We start from the raw sequence: 12,608 nt of genomic DNA on the forward strand, positions 1-12,608 counted from the left end.
AGTTTTCCATATACTGGCTTACGCTTATTTACTTTCCCGTTGCTACTGTTACAATCACTACAAAATACCAAAAACATTAATTTTGCTATCTTTACTTTTGTTGCCGCTACCACCACTATCATATTACTTTGCTACTAAACACTTTGCTACAGATACTAAGTTTCCAGGTGTGGTTGAATTGACAACTCAGCTGCTAATACTTGAGAATATTATTTGTCTCCCCTTGTGTCGAATCAATAAATTTGGGTTGAATACTCTGCCCTCGAAAGCTGTTGCGATCCCCTATACTTGTGGGTTATCAGTACCTAGCCAAGGAAATCGCCCACCGGCTTCCGGCCAAGGGACAGATAGTCCCCAGCCTAGAGCCCCATGAGAGGGTCGTGTTCATCCCCCACTTCATCCGCGGGTTGGGATTTCCTCTCCACCCATTCGTCCGCGGACTCATGCTCTACTACGGGCTGGATTTCCACGATCTGGCCCCAACTCCTTCCTCAATATATCGGCATTTATTGTCATGTGCGAGGCCTTCCTCCGTATCCCACCCCACTTCAGACTGTGGTTGAAGATCTTCAACGTGAAGCCGAAGGTGGTGGATGGCCAACATGTAGAGTGCGGAGGCGCCATGGTGAGCAAGCTGCCCAACGTCACCTGGCCCAAAGGTACCTTCGTGGAGACCGTTAAAGGGTGGCAGCAGCAATGGTTCTATGTCACAGAGCCTCACGACGCCACCTGGGCCGCGGGTCCTGAATTCCAGTCCGGCGCCCCGATGCGGCTCACCTCCTGGCTAGAGAAGGGCCTAGACTGGTCTTCGTCGAACGAGATGACAGCGCTTCAGACGTGCATCAGGAGCATGGTGGATAAGAACGTCAAGCTTGTGAATATGATCCAGGTGATGCCCGCTCGCCGGATTCTTCCATGCCAAAGCCGGACTTGCCACTTATGGGAGTTTGATCCGGCCAAGCACCAGACCTTGCAACGGTTCTTTGACACTACGCATGAAGACATCTGGAAGGTGCTCTTCAAGGCCAACGAGACATGACTGGTGACGATCGAAGACCATGGGCACGACCTGGCCCATCCCGCTAGTGCGGTAAGTTTTCCGTATTTCAAGGTCTATCCTTTACTTGCTTACTCAAGGAAGATGTCTAAGCTTCCCTATTTGTTTTTTCAGGGCTGGACAAAGAAGGCGAAGCGGATTCAGTGTCCAGCTCCGCTGCCCAAAGAACCAGCTATCCCGCTTGTAACGAAGATGCTGGTTTCGGCGCCCTATCAAGTGCCGGAGAAGAAGACCAAAAAGAAGGCCAAGGGGACCAGAGGTGGTCTCCGCCATAAGGGCACTTCGGACGTGACATCCGAAGATGCCAAAACCCACTCCCCTCCCGCCACCGACGACGAGGAAGAGGAGGAAAGCAATTCTCCCCGTGAGGGGGGAAGGAAGAAAAGGGCGGCCTCCACGCATCTGGAGGCAGAGGCGTCTAAGAAGAGGAAGGCCTCTGCCGCGGACAACTCCGCGTGGGAGGTTGATAGCAGTTCCGAGTGGCGCCCCAGGGATAAGCCCCTGGCCGAATCGTAAGTACTCGAAGATGCACACAAATACCCAGCCTCTTTACTTCATAATTTTAACATGTTAAATCATGCACTTGCAGTCCGGCTCGTTCCGACCTCGAGCGATCCTCATCTTCGGGAAATTCACTGGATCCGAAGGTGACGGACAGCGGGTCCCTTCCGATGGCCTCCTCTCCCAAGGCTATGGAGGACGCTGAAGTGCTATCCTGAAGGACCCTCCCGGCTCAGGAGAACGCATAGGAGGCCGTCACGGTGGCACCAAAGGATGATACCTCGGCCGCCGAACACATAGGGGAGCAGATCCCCATGGAGACTGGAGATGGGGCAATATCCAATTTGGCCCCCAGCCGAATACGATCCCGGAGACCTATACGGCTCCGGAATCCGGCAAGCAGGCTCCTTCGAAAGAAGGAGGTGCACCGATTTCACCGGTGCCCTCTGTCCATCCAGAGGCACCGGATACTCTACTGGAAGCACTGCGAAGTGCTTCCATTGTTGAGGAACATTGTACCCTCATGGGTACGGTGGTTGAGAGGATTCAGTTTGCAAAGAGCGGACTGACCGAAGCCTGCACAAGCCTTCTAACAGGCTTTGAGGTAAGTGACGCAATTGTATAAAAAGGAATGTCATAATATAGACAGTAGCCCCTAAGACTTTGTCCGGTGTTTGAAACGAAAAGCTGGACAGAGGATCAAGTAATTTTCGCATGAGACTAACTAAATATGTCTGATGTGAACAAGGTTGGAAAAGGCGGTAGGCGTAAGCGAGGCGGTTGGCCTTCGCCTAGTGCCTAGGCGGTAATATAGATTCTAGTATCAGGGTATATTTGTGGTTATTATATGTGCACTGATGTTAATTTATGGCATATAAATAAGTTAACTACCATCTACTACCATTTGAATATGTGATGTTTGGCATTTTAGTGCAATATGACATGATTTCTGGCTTGGGTAAACAATTTGTTGCATGTGTTGGGGAACGTAGTAATTTCAAAAAAATTCATACGCACACGCAAGATCATGGTGATGCATAGCAACGAGAGGGGAGAGTGTGATCTACGTACCCTCGTAGACCGAAAGCCGAAGCGTTAGCACAACGCGGTTGATGTAGTTGTACGTCTTCACGGCCCGACCGATCAAGCACCGAAACTATGGCACCTCCGAGTTCTAGCACATGTTTAGCTCGATGACAATCCCCGGACTCCGATCCAGCAAAGTGTCGGGGAAGAGTTCCGTCAGCACGACGGCGTGGTGACGATCTTGATGTTCTACCGTCGCAGGGCTTCGCCTAAGCACCGCTACAATATTATCAAGGATTATGGTGGAGGGGGCACCGCACACGGCTAAGAGAACGATCACGAAGATCAACTTGTGTGTCTTTGGGGTGCCCCCTGCCCCCGTATATAAAGGAGCAAGAGGGGAGGAGGCCAGCCCTAGGAGGGGCGCGCCAGGGGAGTAGGATTCCTACTCCTAGTTGGAGTAGGTTTCCTCCTTTCCTAGTCCAACTAGGAGAAGGGGGGAAAGTGGGGAAGAGGGGAAGGAAGGGAGAGAGGGGCCGCACCCCAAACCCCTTGTCCAATTCGGACTGGGCTTGGGAGGGTCGCGCGCCACCTCCTGGTCCTTCCCACTAAGGCCCATTAAGGCCCATTGCTTCTTCCTCGTATTCCCGTAACTCTCCGATACCTCCGAAAATACCCGAATCACTCGGAACCTTTCCGATGTCTGAATATAGTCGTCCAATATATCGATCTTTACGTCTCAACCATTTCGAGACTCCTTGTCATGTCCCCTATCTCATCCGGGACTCCGAACTCCTTCGGTACATCAAAACATATAAACTCATAATGAAACTGTCATCGAAACCTTAAGCGTGCGGACCCTACGCGTTCGAGAACAATGTAGACATGACCGAGACACGTCTCCGGTCAATAACCAATAGCAGAGCCTCGATGCTCATATTGGCTCCCACATATTCTACGAAGATCTTTATCGGTCAGACCGCATAACAACATACGTTGTTCCCTTTGTCGTCGGTATGTTACTTGTCCGAGATTCAATCGTCGGTATCTCAATACCTAGTTCAATCTCGTTACCGGCAAGTCTCTTTACTCGTTCCGTAATACATTATCTCGCAACTAACTCTTTAGTTGCAATGCTTGCAAGGCTTATGTGATGTGCATTACCGAGAGGGCCTAGAGATACCTCTCCGACAATCGGAGTGACAAATCCTAATATCGAAATACGCCAACCCAACATGTACCTTTGGAGACACCTGTAGAGCTCCGTTATAATCACCCAGTTACGTTGTGACGTTTGGTAGCACACAAAGTGTTCCTCCGGCAAACGGGAGTTGCATAATCTCATAGTCATAGGAACATGTATAAGTCATGAAGAAAGCAATAGCAACATACTAAACGATCGGGTGCTAAGCTAATGGAATGGGTCATCTCAATCACATCATTCTTCTAATGATGTGATCCCGTTAATCAAATAACAACTCTTTTGTTCATGGTTAGGAAACATAACCATCTTTGATTAACGAGCTAGTCAAGTAGAGGCATACTAGTGACACTCTGTTTGTCTATGTATTCACACATGTATTATGTTTCCGGTTAATACAATTCTAGCATGAATAATAAACATTTATCATGATATAAGGAAATAAATAATAACTTTATTATTGCCTCTAGGGCATATTTCCTTCAGTCTCCCACTTGCACTAGAGTCAATAATCTAGTTCACATTGCCATGTGATTCAACACTAATAGTTCACATCACCATGTGATTAACACCCATAGTTCACATCGTCATGTGACTTACACCCAAAGGGTTTACTAGAGTCAGTAATCTAGTTCACATCGCTTATGTGATTAACACCCAATGAGTACTAAGGTGTGATCATGTTTTGCTTGTGAGATAATTTTAGTCAACGGGTCTGTCACATACAGATCCATAAGTATTTTGCGAATTTCTATGTCTACAATGCTCTGCACGGAGCTACTCTAGCTAATTGCTCCCACTTTCAATATGTATCTAGATCGAGACTTAGAGTCATCCAGATCTGTGTCAAAACTTGCATCGACGTAACTTTTTATGACAAACCTTTTGTCACCTCCATAATTGAGAATTATTTCCTTATTCCACTAAGGATAATTTTGACCGCTGTCCAGTGATCTACTCTTAGATCACTATTGTACTACCTTGCTTAACACAGTGTAGGGTATACAATAGATATGATACACAACATGGCATACTTTATAGAACCTATGGCTGAGGCATAGGGAATGACTTTCATTCTCTTTCTATCTTCTGCCGTGGTCAGGATTTGAGTCTTACTCAATTTCACACCTTGTAACACAGTCAAGAACTCTTTCTTTGACTGTTCCATTTTTGAACTACTTCAAAATATTGTCAAGGTATGTACTCATTGAAAAAACTTATCAAGCGTCTTGATCTATCTCTATAGATCTTGATGCTTAATATGTAAGCAGCTTCACCGAGGTCTTTCTTTGAAAAACTTCTTTCAAAAACACTCCTTTATGCTTTGCAGAATAATTCTACATTATTTCCAATCAACAATATGTCATTCACATATAATTATCAGAAATGCTGTAGTGCTCCCACTCACTTTCTTATAAATACAGGCTTCACCGCAAGTCTGTATAAAACTATATGCTTTGATCATCTCATCAAAGCGTATATTCCAACTCTGAGATGCTTGCACCAGTCCATAGATGGATCGCTGGAGCTTGCACATTTTGTTTAACACCTTTAGGATTGACAAAACCTTCTGGTTGCATCATATACAATAAATCCATTAAGGAATGCAGTTTTGTTTATCCATTTGCCAGGTTTCATAAAATGCGGCAATTGCTAACATGATTCGGACAGACTTAAGCATAGATACGAGTGAGAAACTCTCATCGTAGTCAACACCTTGAACTTGTCAAAAACCTTTTTGCGACAATTCTAGCTTTGTAGATAGTAACACTACTATCAGCGTCCGTCTTCCTCTTGAAGATCCATTTATTTTCTATGGCTTGCCGATCATCGGGCAAGTCAACCAAAGTCTACACTTTGTTCTCATACATGGATCCCATCTCAGATTTCATGGCCTCAAGCCATTTTGTGGAATCTGGGCTCATCATCGCTTCCTCATAGTTCGTAGGTTCGTCATGGTCAAGTAGCATGACCTCCAGAACAGGATTACGTACCACTCTGGTGCGGATCTCACTCTGGTTTACCTACGAGATTCGGTAGTAACTTGATCTAAAGTTACATGATCATCATCATTGGCTTCCTCACTAATTGGTGTAGTAGTCACAGGAACAGATTTCTGTGATGAACTACTTTCCAATAAGGGAGAAGGTACAATTACCTTATCAAGTTTTACTTTCCTCCCACTCACTTCTTTCAAGAGAAACTCCTTCTCTAGAAAGGATCCATTCTTAGCAACGAATGTCTTGCCTTCGGATCTGTGATAGAAGGTGTACCCAACAGTCTCCTTTGGGTATCCTATGAAGAAATATTTCTCTGATTTGGGTTTGAGCTTATCAGGATGAAACTTTTTCATATAAGCATCGCAACCCCAAACTTTAAGAAATGACAACTTTGGTTTCTTGCCAAACCACAGTTCAGATTGTGTCGTCTCAACGGATTTAGATGGTGCCCTTTTTAACGTCAATGCAACTGTCTTTAATGCATAACCCCAAAAACATTAGTGGTAAATCGGTAAGAAACACCATAGATTGCACTATATCCAATAAAGTACGGTTATGACGTTCGGACACACCATTATGCTGTGGTGTTCCAGGTGGCGTGAGTAGTGAAACTATTTCACATTGTTTTAACTGAAGACCAAACTCGTAACTCAAATATTCTTCTCCACGATCAGATCGTAGAAATTTTATTTTCTTGTTACGATGTTTTTCCACTTCACTCTGAAATTATATGAACTTTTCAAATGTTTCAGACTTCTATTTCATTAAGTAGATATACCCATATATGCTCAAATCATCTGTGAAGGTCAGAAAATAATGATACCCGCTGCAAGCCTTAATATTCATCGGACGACATACATCAGTATGTATGATTTCCAACAAATCTGTTGCTTGCTCCATTGTTCCGGAGAACGGCGTTTTAGTCATCTTGCCCAAGAGACATGGTTCGCAAGCATCAAGTGATTCATAATCAAGTGATTCCAACATCCCATCAGCATGGAGTTTCTTCATGCGCTTTACACCAATATGACTTAAACGGCAGTGCCACAAATAAGTTGCACTATCATTATTAACTTTGCATCTTTTGGCTTCAATATTATGAATATGTGTATCACTACGATCGAGATCCAACAAACCATTTTCGTTGGTGTGTATGACCATAGAAGGTTTTATTCATGTAAAAAGAACAACAATTGTTCTCTAACGTAAATGAACAACCGTATTGCAATAAACATGATCAAATCATATTCATGCTCAACGCAAACACCAAATAACACTTATTTAGGTTCAACACTAGTCCCGAAAGTATAGGGAGTCTGCGATGATGATCATATTAATCTTGGAACCACTTCCAACACACATCATCACTTTAACCTTAACTAGTCTCTGTTTATTCTGCAACTCCCGTTTCGAGTTACTACTCTTAGCAACTGAACCAGTATCAAATACCGAGGGGTTGCTATGAACACTAGTAAAATACGCATCAATAATATGTATATCAAATATACCTTTGTTCACTTTGCCATCTTTCTTATCCGCCAAATACTTGGGGTAGTTCCGCTTCCAGTGACCAGTTCCTTTGCAGTAGAAGCACTTAGTCTCAGGGTTAGGTCCAGACTTGGGCTTCTTCACTTGAGCAGCAACTCGCTTGTCGTTCTTCTTGAAGTTCCCTTTCTTCCCTTTGCCCTTTTCTTGAAACTAGTGGTCTTGTCAACCATCAACACTTGATGTTTTTCTTGATTTCTACCTTCGTCGATTTCAGCATTATGAAGAGCTTGGGAATCGTTTCCGTTATCCCTTGCATATCATAGTTCATCACGAAGTTCTACTAACTTGGTGATGGTGACTAGAGAATTCTGTCAATCACTATTTTATCTGGAAGATTAACTCCCACTTGATTCAAGCGATTGTAGTACCCAGACAATCTGAGCACATGCTCACTGCTTGAGCTATTCTCCTCCATCTTTTAGCTATAGAACTTGTTGGAGACTTCATATCTCTCAACTCGGGTATTTGCTTGAAATATTAACTTCAACTCCTGGAACATCTCATATGGTCCATGACGTTCAAAACGTCTTTGAAGTCCCGATTCTAAGCCTGTTTAAGCATGGTGCACTAAACTATCAAGTAGTCATCATATTGAGCTAGCCAAACGTTCATAACGTCTGCTTCTGCTCCTGCAATTGGTCTGTCACCTAGTGGTGCATCAAGGACATAATTCTTCTGTGCAGCAATGAGGATAAACCTTAGATCATGGATCCAATCCGCATCATTGCTACTAACATCTTTCGACACAATTTTCTCTAGGAACATATCAAAATAAACACAGGGAAGCAACAACGCGAGCTATTGATCTACAACATGATTTGCAAAATACTACCAGGACTAAGTTCATGATAAATTTAAGTTCAATTAATCATATTACTTAAGAACTCCCACTTAGATAGACATCCCTCTAATCCTCTAAGTGATCACGTGATCCAAATCAACTAAACCATGTCTGATCATCACGTGAGATGGAGTAGTTTCATTGGTGAACATCACTATGTTGATCATATCTACTATATGATTCACGCTCGACCTTTCGGTCTCCGTGTTCCAAGGCCATATCTGTATATGCTTGGCTCGTCAAGTATAACCTGAGTATTCCGCGTGTGGAACTGTTTTGCACCCGTTGTATTTGAACGTAGAGCCTATCACACCCGATCATCACGTGGTGTCTCAGCACAAAGAACTTTTGCAACTGTGCATACTCAGGGAGAACACTTCTTGATAATTAGTGAGAGATCATCTTAAAATGCTACCGTCAATCAAAGCAAGATAAGATGTATAAAAGATAAACATCATATGCAGTCAAAATATGTGACATGATATGGCCATCATCATCTTGCGCCTTTGATTTCCATCTCCAAAGTACTGTCATGATCTCTATCGTCACCGGCATGACACCATGATCTCCATCATCTTGATCTATATCAATGTGTCGTCACGTGGTCGTCTCCCCAACAATTGCTCTTGCAACTATTGCTATCGCATAGCGATAAAGTAAAGCAATTATTGGGCGCTTGCATCTTATGCAATATAGAGACAACCATAAGGATTTTGCCAGTTACCGATAACTTCAACAAAACATGATCATCTCATACAACAACTTATATCTCATCACGTCTTGACCATATCACATCACAACATGCCCTGCAAAAACAAGTTAGACGTCCTCTACTTTTGTTTGTTGCAAGTTTTACGTGGCTGCTACGGGCTTAAGCAAGAACCAATCTTACCTACGCATCAAAACCACAACGATAGTTTGTCAAGTTGGTGCTGTTTTAACCTTCGCAAAGACCGGGCGTAGTCACACTCGGTTCAACTAAAGTTGGAGAAACTGACACCCGCCAGCCACCTGTGTGCAAAGCACGTCGGTAGAACCAGTCTCGCATAAGCGTACGCGTAATGTCGGTCCGGGCCGCTTCATCCAACAATACCGCCGAACCAAAGTATGACATGCTGGTAAGCAGTATGACTTATATCGCCCACAACTCACTTGTGTTCTACTCATGCATAACATCAACGCATAAAACCTAGGCTCTGATACCACTGTTGGGGAACATAGTAATTTCAAAAAATTTCCTACGCACACGCAAGATCATGGTGATGCATAGCAACGAGAGGGGAGAGTGTGATCTACGTACCCTCGTAGACCGAAAGCGGAAGCGTTAGCACAACGCGGTTGATGTAGTCGTACGTCTTCACGGCCCGACCGATCAAGCATCGAAACTACGGCACCTCCGAGTTCTAGCACACGTTCAGCTCGATGACGATCCCCGGACTCCGATCCAGCAAAGTGTCGGGGAAGAGTTCCGTCAGCACGACGGCGTGGTGACGATCTTGATGTTCTACCATCACAGGGCTTCGCCTAAGCACCGCTACAATATTATCGAGGATTATGGTGGAGGGGGGCACCGCACACGGCTAAGAGAACGATCACGAAGATCAACTTGTGTGTCTTTGGGGTGCCCCCTGCCCCCGTATATAAATGAGCAAGAGGGGAGGAGGCCGGCCCTAGGAGGGGCGCGCCAGGGGAGTAGGATTCCTACTCCTAGTTGGAGTAGGTTTCCTCCTTTCCTAGTCCAACTAGGAGAAGGGGGGAAAGGGGGGAAGAGGGGAAGGAAGGGAGAGAGGGGCCGCGCCCCAAACCCCTTGTCCAATTCGGACTAGGCTTGGGAGGGGCGCGCGCCACCTCCTGGTCCTTCCCACTAAGGCCCATTAAGGCCCATTGCTTCTTCCTCGTATTCCCGTAACTCCCCGGTACCTCCGAAAATACCTGAATCACTCAGAACCTTTCCGATGTCCGAATATAGTCGTCCAATATATCGATCTTTACGTCTCAACTATTTCGAGACTCCTCGTCATGTCCCCGATCTCATCCGGGACTCCGAACTCCTTCGGTACATCAAAACATATAAACTCATAATGAAACTGTCATCGAAACCTTAAGCGTGGGGACCCTACGGGTTCGAGAACAATGTAGACATGACCGAGACACGTCTCCGGTCAATAACCAATAGCGAAACCTGGATGCTCATATTGGCTCCCACATATTCTACGAAGATCTTTATCGGTCAGACCGCATAACAACATACGTTGTTCCCTTTGTCATCGGTATGTTACTTGCCCGAGATTCGATCGTCGGTATCTCAATACCTAGTTCAATCTCGTTACCGGTAAGTCTCTTTACTCGTTCCATAATACATCATCTCGCAACTAACTCTTTAGTTGCAATGCTTGCAAGGCTTATGTGATGTGCATTACCGAGAGGGCCCAGAGATACCTCTCCGACAATCGAAGTGACAAATCCTAATATCGAAATACGCCAACCCAACATGTACCTTTGGAGACACCTGTAGAGCTCCTTTATAATCACCCAGTTATGTTGTGACGTTTGGTAGCACACAAAGTGTTCCTCCGACAAACGGGAGTTGCATAATCTCATAGTCATAGGAACATGTATAAGTCATGAAGAAAGCAATAGCAACATACTAAACGATCGGGTGCTAAGCTAATGGAATGGGTCATGTCAATCACATCATTCTTCTAATGATGTGATCCCATTAATCAAATAACAACTCTTTTGTTCATGGTTAGGAAACATAACCATCTTCGATTAACGAGCTAGTCAAGTAGAGGCATACTAGTGACACTCTGTTTGTCTATGTATTCACACATGTATTATGTTTCCGGTTAATACAATTCTAGCATGAATAATAAACATTTATCATGATATAAGGAAATAAATAATAACTTTATTATTGCTTCTAGGGCATATTTCCTTCAGCATGCACTTCCTAGACTACCATATATGTCCTAGGCGAGGCGTTTGTCCATTGCCTAGCGCCTAGGCGTGCCTAAGCGCCTCCTAGGCACTGCCTTTTGCAAGAGTGGATGTGAATAAGCAAGAGTCGTTGCTGGCCGCAACCACTCATGCTGCTGTGGTCTCCGGACTAAAGCAGAGTATGGAGCGGGCCGAGGACGAGCTTGGCCGTGTAAAAAAGCAGCTTGAAGACAAGCAATGTATGCAATGACCTTGTGTATATCCGGAAAGGATGAATGATTTGTGCTGACCATAGGGCCATGATATTTATTAGGGGCGGCGACTGAGGTGGAGGCCCTCAAGAAGGCGCTGGCCGAGGCCGAGGAAAGAGCGGCAAAGGAACAAGCCGCCCGTGAAAAGCATGAGGCCAGGGTCGGTGAGGTCCAGCAGGAGCTCCAGGATGCCGTGAAGAAATACCAGTCCTTGGAGCGCCACGTTGCGGATCAAGATTCCGAACTCGCCAAGGCCCGCCAAAGCGCACAAGATGCCCGGGTCGAAGCCCAAGGCGCCCTCCAGGAGATCCAAGAGGCCAGAAAAATCGCGGCAGGTAAGGCCTTCATTATGCAGAGCAAATATGTGAAGAAGAGGTATCTCTTACTAACCCGGATTTGGAGTTCTCCAGGAGCATTTGCGGATTTACCGCATAGTGTTGCCGATGCTGCGGAGTTCTTCCGAGCCGAAGAGGGGAGCTCGACGAAGAAGCTGTTCTGGTCACAATACCTTGCACCAGAACTTCCGGTGCCCTTTAGCGATCAGCTAAAACAGCTGGTCGAACTACATAGGGTGGCCGAACTAGCCATGAAGGATTTAATAATCCGGCTATGGCCTACCGAAGTCATACCCAGCAGCTACTTTGGACTCGTGAAGCTGCTAGTCAATGACTGCCCGCGGCTTGACGTCATCAAGCGGTCAGTCTGCATTGAAGGTGCGCGGATGGCCTTCGCCCGTGTCAAGGTGCAGTGGGCGAAGATGGACGCGGTCAAGCTCGCGACCGAGGGGCCGCCCGCTGGCAAGGAGCACGCACGCCGGAGCGATATTTTGATGATGTCCTCAAGGGGTCCCACATTGTAGAGGGCCAGTGTTCAAAAGACATTATCTTCGAATGAATACATTCATGTTATCTTGTCTTGTATGATGAAACAAAGCCGTTATGTAATATAATGCTTGTTTATTATTTAAAAATTTTCCTCCTGTGTGTCTGTTTCTATTAAATCTGAGAATTGGCCAGTCGTCGGCTTCAACTCCCACGTAGGTAGTACGGGGGTGTTCGGGATGGAATCTAAACACTCTTAATCCAAGAATTTGGTCCTTGAAGGAGGTGTTTAGCGCAATGAACCAGGAAATCGTGTGGCACCCTGGCTCAGAGAAAACCGGAACGCCCCGTATTCTAGCCCAGAGATCGAGGTGAAGTCTTCTGGAATACGGCGCTGCTTAGTATAGAACAAAGCAGCTCTC

The sequence above is a fragment of the Triticum urartu genome, chromosome 5A, assembly GCF_056163025.1.
Source record: "Triticum urartu cultivar PI428250 chromosome 5A, HENAU_Tu73, whole genome shotgun sequence".
Classification (NCBI taxonomy): Eukaryota; Viridiplantae; Streptophyta; class Magnoliopsida; order Poales; family Poaceae; genus Triticum; species Triticum urartu.